Source organism: Callithrix jacchus, chromosome 11 (assembly GCF_049354715.1).
Source record: "Callithrix jacchus isolate 240 chromosome 11, calJac240_pri, whole genome shotgun sequence".
NCBI lineage: Eukaryota > Metazoa > Chordata > Mammalia > Primates > Cebidae > Callithrix > Callithrix jacchus.
The window spans coordinates 77,142,247-77,155,393 of NC_133512.1; the positions used below are offsets into that span (position 1 = coordinate 77,142,247).

Here is a 13,147-nt window from a genome sequence, read left to right on the forward strand (position 1 = left end):
CCCTTCTGGTACACCTATCAAATGTAGGTTAGGTCTTTTCACATAGTCCCACATTTCTTGGAGACTTTGTTCATTCCTTTTTGCGCTTTTTTCTCTAATCTTGGTTTCTCGTTATATTTCATTGAGTTGGTCTTCCACTTCAGATATTCTTTCTTCTGCTTGGTCAATTCGGCTATTGAAACTTGTGCGTGCTTCGCGAAGTTCTCGTATTGTGTTTTTCAGCTCCTTTAATTCATTCATATTCCTCTCTAAGTTATCCATTCTTGTTATCATTTCCTCAAATCTTTTTTTCAAATCTTTTTTCAAGGTTCTTAGTTTCTTTGCATTGATATAATACATGATCTTTTAGCTCACAAAAGTTTCTCATTATCCATCTTCTGAAGTCTAATTCCGTCATTTCGTCGCAGTCATTCTCCGTCCAGCTTTGTTCCCTTGCTGGTGAGGAGTTTTGGTCCTTTCTAGGAGGCGAGGTGTTCTGGTTTCGGGTGTTTTCCTCCGTTTTGCGCTGGTTTCTTCCCATCTTTGTGGATTTGTCTGCTCGTCGTCTGTGTAGTTGCTGACTTTTCGATTGGGTCTCTGAGTGGACACCCTGAATGTTGATGATGAAGTATTTCTGTTGCTTGGTTTTCCTTCTACCAGTCTAGCCCCTTCGCTGTACGACTGCTGAGGTTCGCTCCAGACCCTGCTTGTCTGGGGTGCACCTCTAGCTGCTGTGGCACAGCGAGGGATGCTACCAGTTTCTTTTTCTGCTATCTTTGTCCCAGGATGGTGCCTGCCTAATGTCAGTCTTTTGGATATAGAGGGGTCAGGGAGCTGCTTGAGGAGACAGTTTGTACTTTATAGGGGCTTAATTGCTGAGCTGTGAGCTCTGTTGTTCATTCAGGGCTGTTAGGCTGCCAAGTTTGATTCTGCTGCAACAAAACTCATTTAAAAAACCCTTTTTTTACTCAAATGCTCTTTGTTGAGGGGTTTGGGCTTTATTTTTCGATGTCCGTTGAGGTCCTGCCCAGCTAGGACGCAGACTAGCCACTGTTTGCCTGCCGAGGCTCCACCCTGCTGTTGTGAGGCTCGCCCTGGCTCTGTTGATCTGCTGTTCTCCACCACACCCTGCTGCAGAGTCTCTCTGTTGTAGCGGGTTGCCTCGGCAACGTCAGGCTGCGTCAGCAGTGGGCGTGTATCTCAGTAGGGACGGGTTGCCTCGGCAACGGCTGGCTGCGTCAGCAATGGGCGTGTATCTCAGTTGGGGCGGGTTGCCTCGGTAATGGTGGCCGCCCCTCCCCCTCAGAGCGTCTCGGGCCGTCTGCACGGGGCTTGTTTGAAATCGCGGTTTTGTTCATCCCACTGGGCCAACCCTAACGCTCTGTTCCTGCAATCCCCTGGGCTGGCCCACTCTCCAAGTCTAGCTCAGTCTCAAGTCCAGCCCTCTCACGTCTCTGGTTGCCGGTTCAACGGGGCACCCGGACACGTGCGCCCTGTGGGGAGTGCTGGGTAGGGCCGGCCGCCACCACCCTGGCTGCCGGCTTCACCAGGTGGAATATCTGCCTGGCATCCCGCGTCTCCTCTTCACTTGGGAATTTCCCCATTCCGTGGGCAACAAAGATCAGTCTGGAAATGCAGCTCAGACTCACCTCTCCGAAGACACAATGAGAACTCCAATCCTGGGTTGTTCTCACAGCGCCATCTTGAGTCCTCTCCTCTATAAATGTTTATTAAGTTTACTTGTTCCAGATCTGAGTTCAAGTCTTAGATATCCTTGTTAATTTTCTGTCTCGTTGATCTATCTAATATTGATGTTGACGTCTCCCACTATTAATGTGTGGGAGCCTAGGGAGTCTAAGTCTCTTTATAGGTCTTATGTATCTGGGTGTTCCTGTATTGGGTGCGTATGTATTTAGGATTGTTAGCTCTTCTTGTTGCATTGATCCTTTTACCATTATATCTTTGTTGCTTTACAATCTATTTTATCAGAGGCGAGAATTGCAACTCCTGCTTTTTACTTATTTATTTATTTTTGCTCTCCATTTGGTTGGTAAATCTTTCTCCATCCCTTTGTTTTGAGTCTTTCTGTATTTTTGCATGTGAAATGGGTCTGGATGCAGCATACTGTTGGGTTTTGGCTGTATCTTTTGATTGGGGGATTTAGTCGATTTAAATTTAGGATTACTGCCATTTGATGTTAGCTGGCTGTTTTGTCCATTTGTTTATGTAAATTCTTCATTATGTTGATGCTCTTTACTTTTTGGTATATTTTTGAAAAGGCTAATACTGGTTGTTTCTTTCTATGTGTAATACTTCTTTCAGAAGCTCTTGTAAAGCAGGCCTGGTGGTAATGAAATCTCTGAGTGCTTGCTTGTTCAAAAAAAAATTTATTTTTCCTTTAGTTGTGAAGCTTAGTTTGGCTGGATATGAAATTCTGGGCTGAAAGTTCTTTTCTTTAAGGATGTTGAATATTGGCCTTTCTTTAAGGATGTTGAGAATGAGATAAGTTTTAATCTAGATTCAGGATATTTTTATTCTATCTACTGAGATGCCATATATATCTAGATAGATACATGATTTTTTGTTACATCAAAGGCTACATAATGTTCAGACAGAACTTGGGAACAGAGCAGGAAACAGTGTTCTACATAGAACACCAGGTAAAATTTATGTAAATAAGAGATATACCAGCATCAATCAGGGCCTTTATTTAAACTTTCAAAAATATTTTGACCTGCAGCATTAGTATCACCTCTGTGATAACTATTATTCTGGGATTTCATAATATATTTGTTATTTCACTTTACTTTGATGCGTCCTTCTTTCACTTGAAAGTACCTTAATTTAGTCTGTCAATTTCTCTCATAGCATAATATGGAGGAGGAGTAAAGGGTATTATCTTTTGTTTAGCACAGGGCCAGCCTCTGAGTGGGATGTTTTACTCCATTAATTTAAGTAATATGCCATAATAACCAAGGGAAAAAAATGCAAAAAACATGAACTTTCTCAGATTTTTTTTAGGGGAATTCCTGCTTTGATATAGAATTGTAGCCTTGACTAGGAGTTGCAAAGCCACAGATTCGCTTTGTTTGAACTCCACCGAATTTTAATAATCCTGAAAGTTTACAAAAAATTCTGGCTGTTTTTGAAAAGTTCTTACATCTGTCCTTACTGGGTCCTCATTCAAACATGATCACAAGGATTTTTGTAACCTGTATGCTCAGTAACATATTTGAATTTGGAGTCCTTGGATTCCATGAAATTTCAAGGTTATCAAATCAAAACTCATAATCTTAATAGTAGTGGTACTATTTGACACCCTGTCCCCTTCACTATTTATCTGGCTCTGAGAAGCTTCAAGGAATCATAGATACATTTGGAACTCTGAGGAACAAGTTATATATTCAGAAATCATAATAAACACAGAATACTTACACTCTCTAATGGACAGATCTTTTTCATAATGACATCTAGCACATTCATATTTTTAACTCTATGATCTTGAAACTGGTCTTCTGTTTTTGATAGTTTGCAAAAAGTTTTGGACAATATTTATGAGCTAAAAGTCCCTATAGGCCATCTATTCCCTTAAAAAGGTAAGACAAACTCAATGATAGGATACCAGTGAGGAATATATTAAGTAAATGAGGAATTTATACTAGAAAAAGTATAACTACATTACAGAATTAAAACCACAGGATATCATTTCCCCAAATTCCCTAAGGACCTTTGTAAATTACTAAAGACACTGAGGACTCACTTTGAAAACCAGTGACCTCAACATAGAGTCATATTAATAATAGCATGTCAGTGCCTGTTGTCCAAACATTAAATCAAAATGTCTACAATGAACAATTTGAACACTAATCAGTTGATGTCGTTCTTTAATATGTTTTAAATACTGTAGAAAAATTCAGCATTACTACCCATGTGAAGTAGGTAGATTTACAGTAAAAAAGGAACTCTCTCATCTTTTTCAGTTAAGACTACTGGCACTACTTCTTTTTTTTTATTGCATTTTAGGTTTGGAGGTACATGTGAAGAACATGCAAGATAGTTGCATAGGTACACACATGGCACTGTGATTTGCTGACTTCCTCCCCTTCACCTATATCTGGCATTTCTCCCCATGCTATCTCTCCCCAACTCCCCACCCCACAATGTCCCGCCCCTATTCCCCACAACAGACCCCAGTGTGTAGTGCTCCCTTCCCTCTGTCCATGTGTTCTCATTGTTCAACAGCCGCCTATGAGTGAGAACATGCGGTATTTCATTTTCTGTTCTTGTGTCGGTTTGCTGAGAATGATGTACTCCAGGTTCATCCATGTCCCTACAAACGACACGAACTCATTGTTTTTGATTGCTGCATAATATTCCACGGTGTATATGTGCCACATTTTCCCTGTCCAGTCTATCATCAACGGGCATCTGGGTTGATTCCAGGTCTTTGCCATTGTAAACAGTGCTGCAATGAACATTCGTGTGCATGTGTCCTTATAGTAGAACGATTTATAGTCCTTTGGATATATACCCAGTAATGGGATTGCTGGGTCAAATGGAATTTCTATTTCTAGGTCCTGGAGGAATCGCCACACTGTCTTCCACAATGGTTGAACTAATTTACACTCCCACCAACAGTGTAAAAGTGTTTCTATTTCTCCACATCCTCCCCAGCATCTGTTGTCTCCAGATTTTTTAATGATCACCATTCTAACTGGCATGAGATGGTATCTCAATGTAGTTTTGATTTGCATTTCTCTAATGACCAGTGACAATGAGCATTTTTTCATATGTTTGTTGGCCTCATGTATGTCTTCTTGTGTAAAGTGTCTGTTCATATCCATTGCCCACTTTTGAATGGGCTTTTTTTTTAGCATCTGGTGAATTTATTCAGCATAATCACAGGCATTATCTTCATGCTGTCACACACAGACACAAACACAGATACAGCACAATATCCATATTTAGCCCAAGTGCATTCCTTCTGAGGCTCATTTATATGTCTTCATATGCCACAGCCCATCATTTAAATAATATATTTTCAATGCCAATTCCTTTGTTGACTTTCTCAATATCTTCTGCAGACATCTTCATGACTCCAACACATAGAGCATGTTGTTTTCCTTCTGCCATGATAGCAACAATGGTATCTACTGCAGCAGGATAAAGCTTAGCTCCAGGAGAAGTTAAGCCTGGACACATGATATTTGCTCCACTGAGTACAAATTTGATGGCTCCTTTATCAACCTGCTGGTGTGGCAAGATAAAAGGATATTTGTGAAGTAACCTTAGGGTTGGATAAAAAGGCCCTTCTCTTTGTCTAGAAAATAGTAATTCTCCATTTATAGTAAGGATTTCTATATGTTCATGGCATCAGATTATTTTGACAGGATCTTTCTTAGGCATGATCTGATTAAGCCATGGTTCAATACCTGGAAATTGCTCTATCAACTGATTCTTAATACCCTTAATAACTGAGGTTTTCAACTGGATACAGTTAGACACATTTTCTTTTTCATTAAGTCTGATTTTTGGTTCTTATGAAGGTATTTCTTCTATGTAGGTAGTTGTTAACCTGGTGTCCTTGTGGGGGCAGGATATGATCAGTGGAGCATTTTATTCTGCCATCTTGTTCCATCCTCCTCCAGCTTGTGTCTGTCAGGATTCTTGCCAAACAGCCTTCCTCTCCTGGCAAATGTCACATCGCCCTGGGAGCCTTTACCCACACCAACAATGGCGGAGCATGAGCTTAGACTTCTGCTCTTAGAAAGCTCCAGTCCCCATCTCTGTTGTTTTCTTGTAAATCTGTTTTACTTCTTTGTAAATTCTGGATATCAGCCCTTTGTCAGATTGGTAAACTGCAAAAATTTTTTCCCATTCTGTTGGTTGCCAATTCACTGTAATGACTGTTTCTTTTGCCAGGCAGAAGCTGTGGAATTTGATTAGGTCCCATTTGTCTATTTTGGCTTTTGTTGCCAATGCTGTTGGTATTTGATTATGAAGTCCTTGCCTACTCCTATGTCCTGAATGGTTTCGCCTAGATTTTCTTCTAGGGTTTTTATGGTGTTAGGTCTTATGTTTAAGTCTTTAATCCATCTGGAGTTAATTTTAGTGTAAGGTGTCAGGAAGGGGTCCAGTTTCTGCTTTCTGCACATAGCTAGCCAGTTTTCCCAACACCATTTATTAAACAGGAAATCCTTTCCCCATTGCTTGCTTTTGTCAGGTTTATCAAAGATTGTGTGGTTGTAGATATGTTGTGTTGCCTCTGATGCCTCTGTTCCATTCCATTGGTCTATATCTCTGTTTTGGTATGAGTACCATGCTGTTTTGATTACTGTGGCCTTGTAGGATAGTTTGAAGTCCAGTAGTGTGATGCCTCCCGCTGTGTTCTTTTTACTTCGAATTGACTTGGCTATGCAGGCTCTCTTTTGGTTCCGCATGAAGTTTAAGGTGGTTTTTTCCAGTTCTGTGAAGGTCATTGTTACCTCGATGGGGATAGCATTGAATCTGTAAATTACTTTGGGCAGTATGGCCATTTTCACAATATTGATTCTTCCTAACCATGAACATGGAATGTTTCTCCATCTGTTTGTGTCCTCTCTTATTCGTTGAGCAGTGGTTTGTATTTCTCCTTGAAGAGGTCCTTTACATTCCTTGTTAGTTGTATTCCTAGGTATTTTATTCTCTTTGTAGCAATTGTGAATGGCAGTTCATTCTCGATTTGGCTCTCTTTAAGCCTGTTATTGGTGTACCGGAATGCTTGTGATTTTTGCACATTGATTTTGTATCCTGAGACTTTGCTGAAGTTGCTTATCAGTTTCAGGAGATATTGGGCTGAGATGATGGGGTCTTCTAGATATACTATCATGTCATCTGCAAATAGAGACAATTTGACTCCTCCTTTTAGAAATGAATACCTTTTATTTCTTTTTCTTGCCTAATTGCTCTGGCTAAAACTTCCAGTACTATATTGAATAGGAGTCATCAGAGAGGGCATCCTTGTCTAGTGCCATATTTCAAAGGGAATGCTTCCAGTTTTTGCCCATTCAGTATTGTATTGGCTGTTGGTTTGTCATAAATAGCTTTTATCATTTTGAGATATGTTACGTCAATACCGAGTTTATTGACAGTTTTTAGCATAAAGGGCTGTTGAATTTTGTCTAAGGCCTTCTCTGCGTCAATTGAGATAATCATGTGGTTTTTGTTTTTGGTTCTGTTGATGTGGTGAATTGCGTTTATAGACTTGCGTATGTTGAACCAGCCTTGCATCCCCAGGATGAATCCTACTTGATCATGGTGGATAAGCTTTTTGATGTGCTGTTGCAATCAGCTTGCCAGTATTTTATTGAAGATTTTTGTGTCTATGTTCATCATGGATATTGGCCTGAAGTTTTCTTTTCTTGATGAGTCTCTGCCAGGTTTTGGTATCAGGATGATGTTGGTCTCATAAAATGATTTTGGAAGGATTCCCTCTTTTTGGATTATTTGGAATAGTTTCAGAAGGAATGGTAACAGTTCCTCTTTGGGTATTTGGTAGAATTCGGCTGTGAACTCATCCAGACCTGGGCATTTTTTGTGTGGTAGGCTCTTAATTGCTGCCTCAACTTCAGATCTTGTTGTTGGTCTATTCATGGTTTTGACTTCTTCCTGGTTTAGGCTTGGGAGGACGCAAGTGTCCAGGAATTTATCCATTTCTTCCAGATTTACTAGTTTATGTGCATAGAGTTGTTTGTAATATTCTCTGATGATGGTTTGAATTTCTGTGGGATCTGTGGTGATTTCCCCTTTATCGTTTTTTATTGCATCTTTATGGATATTCTCTCTTTTCTTTTTTATTAATCTGGCTAGTGGTCTATTTTGTTGATCTTTTCAAAAAACCAGCTCTTGGATTTATTGATATTTTAAGGGTTTTTCATGTCTCTGTCTTTTTCAGTTCTTCTCTGATCTTAGTTATTTATTGTCTTCCTCTAGGTTTTGAGTTTTTTTGATCTTGCTCTTCTAGCTCTTTCAATTTTGATGATAGAGTGTCAATTTTGGATCTCTCCACTCTTCCCATGTGGGCACTTATTGCTATATATTTTCCTGTAGAGACTGCTCTAAATGTGTCCCAGAGATTCTGGTACCTTGTGTCTTCATTCTCATTGATTTCGAAGAACTTCTTTATTTCTTCCTTCATTTCATTGTTTATCCAGTCAACATTCAAGAGCCAGTTGTTCAGTTTCCATGAAGCTGTGCAGTTCTGAGTTGGTTTCTGAATTCTGAGTTCTAACTTGATTGCACTGTGGTCTGAGAGGCTGTTTGTTATGATTTCCATTATTTTTCATTTGCTGAGGAATGATTTACTTCCAATTATGTGGTCAATTTTCGAGTAGGTGTGATGTGGTGCCGAGAATAATGTATATTCTGTGGATTTGGGGTGGAGAGTTCTGTAAATGTCTATCAGGTTTGCTTGTTCCAGGTCTGAGTTCAAGTCCTGGATATCCTTGTTAATTTTCTGTCTGGTTGATCTGTCTAATATTGACAGTGGAGTGTTAAAGTTTCCCACTATTATTGTGTGGGAGTCTAAGTCTCTTTGTGAGTCATTGAGAACTTGCCTTATGTATCTGGGTGCTCCTGTATTCGGTTCGTATATATTTAGGATCATTAGCTCTTCTTGTTGTATCAATCCTTTTACCATCATGTAATGTCCTTCTTTGTCTCTTTTGATCTTTGTTGGTTTAAAGTCTATTTTATCAGAGAGGAGAATTGCAACTCCTGCTTTCTTTTGCTCTCCATTTGCTTGGTAAAACTTCCTCCATCCCTTTATTTTGAGCCTTTGTGTATCCTTGCATGTGAGATGGGTTTCCTATATACAGCACACCAATGGGTTTTGGCTTTTTATCCAATTTGCCAGTCTGTGTCTTTTGATTGGTGCATTTAGCCCATTTACATTTAGGGTTAATATTGTTATGTGTAAATTTGATACTTCCATTTTGATTCTAGTTGGCTGCTTTGCCCGATAGTTGATGCAGATTTTTCATTTTGTTGATGCTCTTTACCATTTGGTATGTTGTTGGAGTGACTGGTACTGGTTGTTCCTTTCTATGTGTAGTGCCTCTTTCAGGAGCTCTTGTAAAGCAGGCCTGGTGGTGACAAAATCTCTGAGTACTTGCTTGTTCGCAAAGGATTTTATTTTTCCTTCACTTCTGAAGCTTAGTTTGGCTGGATATGAAATTCTGGGTTGAAAGTTCTTTTCTTTAAGGATGTTGAATATTGGCCCCCACTCTCTTCTGGCTTGTAGAGTTTCTCCCAGGAGATGTGCTGTGAGTCTGATGGGCTTCCCTTTGTGGGTGACCCGACCTTTCTCTCTGGCTGCCCTTAGTATTTTCTCCTTCATTTCAACCCTGGTGAATCTCACGATTATTTGCCTTGCGGTTGCTCTTCTTGCGGAATATCTTTGTGGTGTTCTCTGTATTTCCTGGACTTGAATATTGGCCTCCCTTGCCAGATAGTGGAAGTTTTCCTGGATAATATCCTTAAGAGTATTTTCCAGCTTGGATTCATTCTCTTCATCAGATTCAGGTACACCTATCAAACGTAGATTAGGTCTCTTCACATAGTCCCACACTTCTTGGAGACTTTGTTCATTCCTTTTTGCGCTTTTTTCTCTAATCTTGCCTTCTAGTTTTATTTCATTGAGTTGTTTTCGACCTCTGATATTCTTTCTTCTTCTTGGTCAATTTGCCTGTTGAAACTTGTGCATGCTTCACAAAGTTCTCATGTTGTGTTTTTCAGCTCCAGCAATTCATTCATATTCCTCTCTAAGTTGTCCATTCTTGTTATCATTTCCTCAAGTCTTTTTTCAAGGTTTTTAGTTTCTTTGCATTGAGTTAGAACATGTTCTTTTAGCTCAAGAAAGTTTCTCACTACCCACATTCTGAAGTCTGAATCTGTCATTTCATCACACTCAGTCTCCATCCAGCTTTGTTCCCTTGCTGGTGAGGAGTTGTGATACCTTGTAGGAGGCGAGGTATTCTGGTTTCGGGTGTTTTCCTCCTTTTCGCACTGGTTTCTTCCCATCTTTGTGGATTTATCCACCTGACATCTGTGTAGTTCCTGATTTTCAGATTGGGTCTCTGAGTGGATGTCCAGATTGTTGATGATGAAGTTATTTCTGTTTCTTAGTTCTCCTTCTAACAGTCTGGCCCCTCTGCTGTAGGACTGCTGAGGTCCACTCCTGGCCCTGCTTGCCTGGGGATCACCTGCAGCAGCTGCAGAACAGTAAGGGTTGCTGCCAGTTTCTCCTTTTGCTATCTTTGTCCCAGAATGATGCCTGCCAAATGTCAGTCTGATCAGTCCTTTGTGAGGTGACTCTTTGGATATACAGGGGTCAGGGAGCTGCTTGAGGAGACAGTCTGTTCTTTTTAGGAGCTCAAGTGCTGAGCTGTGAACTCCATTGTTCATTCAGAGCTGCTAGGCAGGTACATTTAAGTCTGCTGCCGCAGAACTCATAAACCCCTTTTTTTCCCCAGGTGCTCTGTCCCAGGGAGTTAGGGCTTTATTTATGAGTGTCCATTGTGCTGCTGCCTTTTTTTTTTCCAGGGCTGCCCTGCCCAGCAAGGAGGCAGCCTAGTCACTGTCTGCCTGCAGAGGCTTTGCTGAGCTGCTGTGGGCTCCACTCTGCTGCCGTGTGAACTTCCCTGCAGTCCTGTTTATATGGGTGTGGTTAGAACTGCCTCGGCAATGGTGGCCCACCTCTGTAATGGCAGACTCTCCCTGTTATGGCACGTTGCCTCAGCAATGGCAGGCTGCATGAGCAATGGCGGACTACCTCCATAGGGGTGGAATGCCTCGGTAATGGCAGACGCCCCTCCCCAACAGAGCTGGACCATCCCGGGTTCAGCTGTGCTTGCTGTGAAACTCTCAACCCCAAGCATTTCCAATTGCTTTTTTTTTGTTTGTTTGTTTGTTTTTGTGGGTCGTGGGACCCCCCAAGCCTGATCACCTGGCTCCCTGCCTCAGAGCCTTTTTTTTTAAGTTGAACGGTTGACTCTCTCCCAGGTGTTCCAGTTGCCTGCTGAAAGGGTGCCGGGATCTGTGATTTCCCATGCAGCAACCCACTGCACTGGCTGAAACAACGGCGCTGCTTGGGAATCTCCTGGCCTGGCTCTCTGTTTCAGTCCCATTTAATCAGATGAATGGGCTAATCTGCCTTCCCAGAGTTCCAATTGCCAGCTTAAAAGGGCAACCAGACCAGCGTATTTTGTATGGAGAGCCGCCATGCCATGGCACCAGCAAAACAGCTGCACCTGCTGAAACAGCCATGCTGGCCAAACAGCCGTGCTGGTGCCCTGTGGGGCTCCTCCACCTGGGAATCTCCTGGTCTGTGGGCAATAAAGATCCATCTGGACATACAGTGTCTACTCACCCTCTGCGTTTTCACTGGGAGCTGCAATCCTGAGCTGCTCCTAAAGGGCAATCTTGGATCTTCCTCCACTACTTCTTATTAATTAAAAAAAGAATTTGTAAAGATGCAGTCTCACTACGTTGCCTGGGCCAGTCTCAAACTCCTGGGCTTCTCCCATGTCAGCCTCCTAACGTACTGGGAATATAGGCATGAACCACAGCCCCCAGCAGTTATGCAACTTTAAACCCATACCTGCATTTTAGCATTTATTACATTATTTTGTACTTGCTTCTATATTTCTCTTTTCTAAAAGCTTGAAGTCATGAATCAACTCCAATTTCCTTGAAATCCCCAGCTCTTAATGGAGTACTTGGCATTTAGGTTTTCAGTAAATATTTGTTGAATGAATATATCAATTCACTAATTATACAGCAGGCAACTTCTGGGGTAATCACATTACCACTTATGTTCTAGTACTACTACTCATTACCAGATTAGTAAATTACTCATTACTATTCATTACTAAATGTTCAAATCTTTTAAACTTGGATTCTAAAACAATCTAAATAATTGATCTCTTCCTTAGTTTCAAGTCTGTGTGAGAGAGAATGTGTGTGTGTTTTCCCTACCATCTTGAGAAAATAAATAAAAGGGTTTTTTTTTTACTTGGCATCCTCTAAAGACAGCTAAAGTCATCCCAGGGCAGAGGTCTTGCGCTTGGCAAAAGGTCCATTCTGGCCCATGTAGTTGACAGAAGATACAGTGTACTTCAATAAGCATGAAAGATAGATTCTTAGCCAAGTACACCACAGTTGCTGTGTGATTTCCTGTGCCTTCGAGTGAGAGAACTCAGGTCATGACAAGACAATCTGCCTGTTCTAGATGAGGTCCCCCCAGTTGCAAGAAACAGAGAGTGAGACCCAAACAAGCCTCTTACAACCCTCTAACCATGTCACTCTGAAACTCCAACATCATTACCTTAAATGGCTTGGGGAAAACAAAAGCTGTTTTTCACAAGCCAAGTCACCCATATTTCCCATTTAAACGGCTGACACTATTTCTTACTAATGCCACCAGGGCCCTTCTGCTACTTTGTTCACCTATCATATAATAGTGATTAGACATGAAATATGCCAGCTGAATTTGAATTATAACAGTGACCAGTGTGTGTGGACAGGCACAATCAGTTTCCTGCAAGACTGGGAAGGGTCTGGACATGGGTGGCATGTCCAAAGCCTACTTCTACAGCAAGGTGGAGGAATGTATGCACGGGAATTCCAGAAGATTGCTGCTCTAGAGAAAAGCAGTCAAATTGGGGGAAAGAGTTACACTTCTCATAGTTTTAACAGCTTTTGAAGGTTTCTGCAAAGTTTTTAGTTGAGCTAGCAAAAGGCCCAGGGCCATGAATTTACAAATTTGAGATTATATCACCTTTTCCTGCTCTAACATTTCAGATGGCTAGAGTAAAACTCCACAAGTATAAAAACTGTACCTTTACTTAGGAGAAATGTGTTCCGTTGTGCAGTAACAGAACTTCTCATCATTTTTAAATGAATTGAGTGGTAAACGGTGCTTCTAGAACTTCAGAGTGCATACAGATCAGGTGGGGATATTTTTAGACTATAGAATTGGATTAAGTCTGCCTGGGGGGAACTCAAGATTCTGCAGTCCTAACGATGTCCCAGGTGATGGCAATTCTACTGGTCTGCAAACCACACAGTGAGTCACAAAGTGGAGTGTTTAGAGTAAGATTTTACTCAAAAACCACAAGTTCCTCACTTT

General features: G+C 41.1%; 1 pseudogene; it reads right to left on the reverse strand.

Moving 5' to 3' along the window:
* Window positions 1-4,842: 4,842 nt before the first annotated feature.
* Window positions 4,843-13,147, reverse strand: part of LOC128928359 (malignant T-cell-amplified sequence 1-like) — a 29,738-nt pseudogene continuing 21,433 nt past the window's right edge.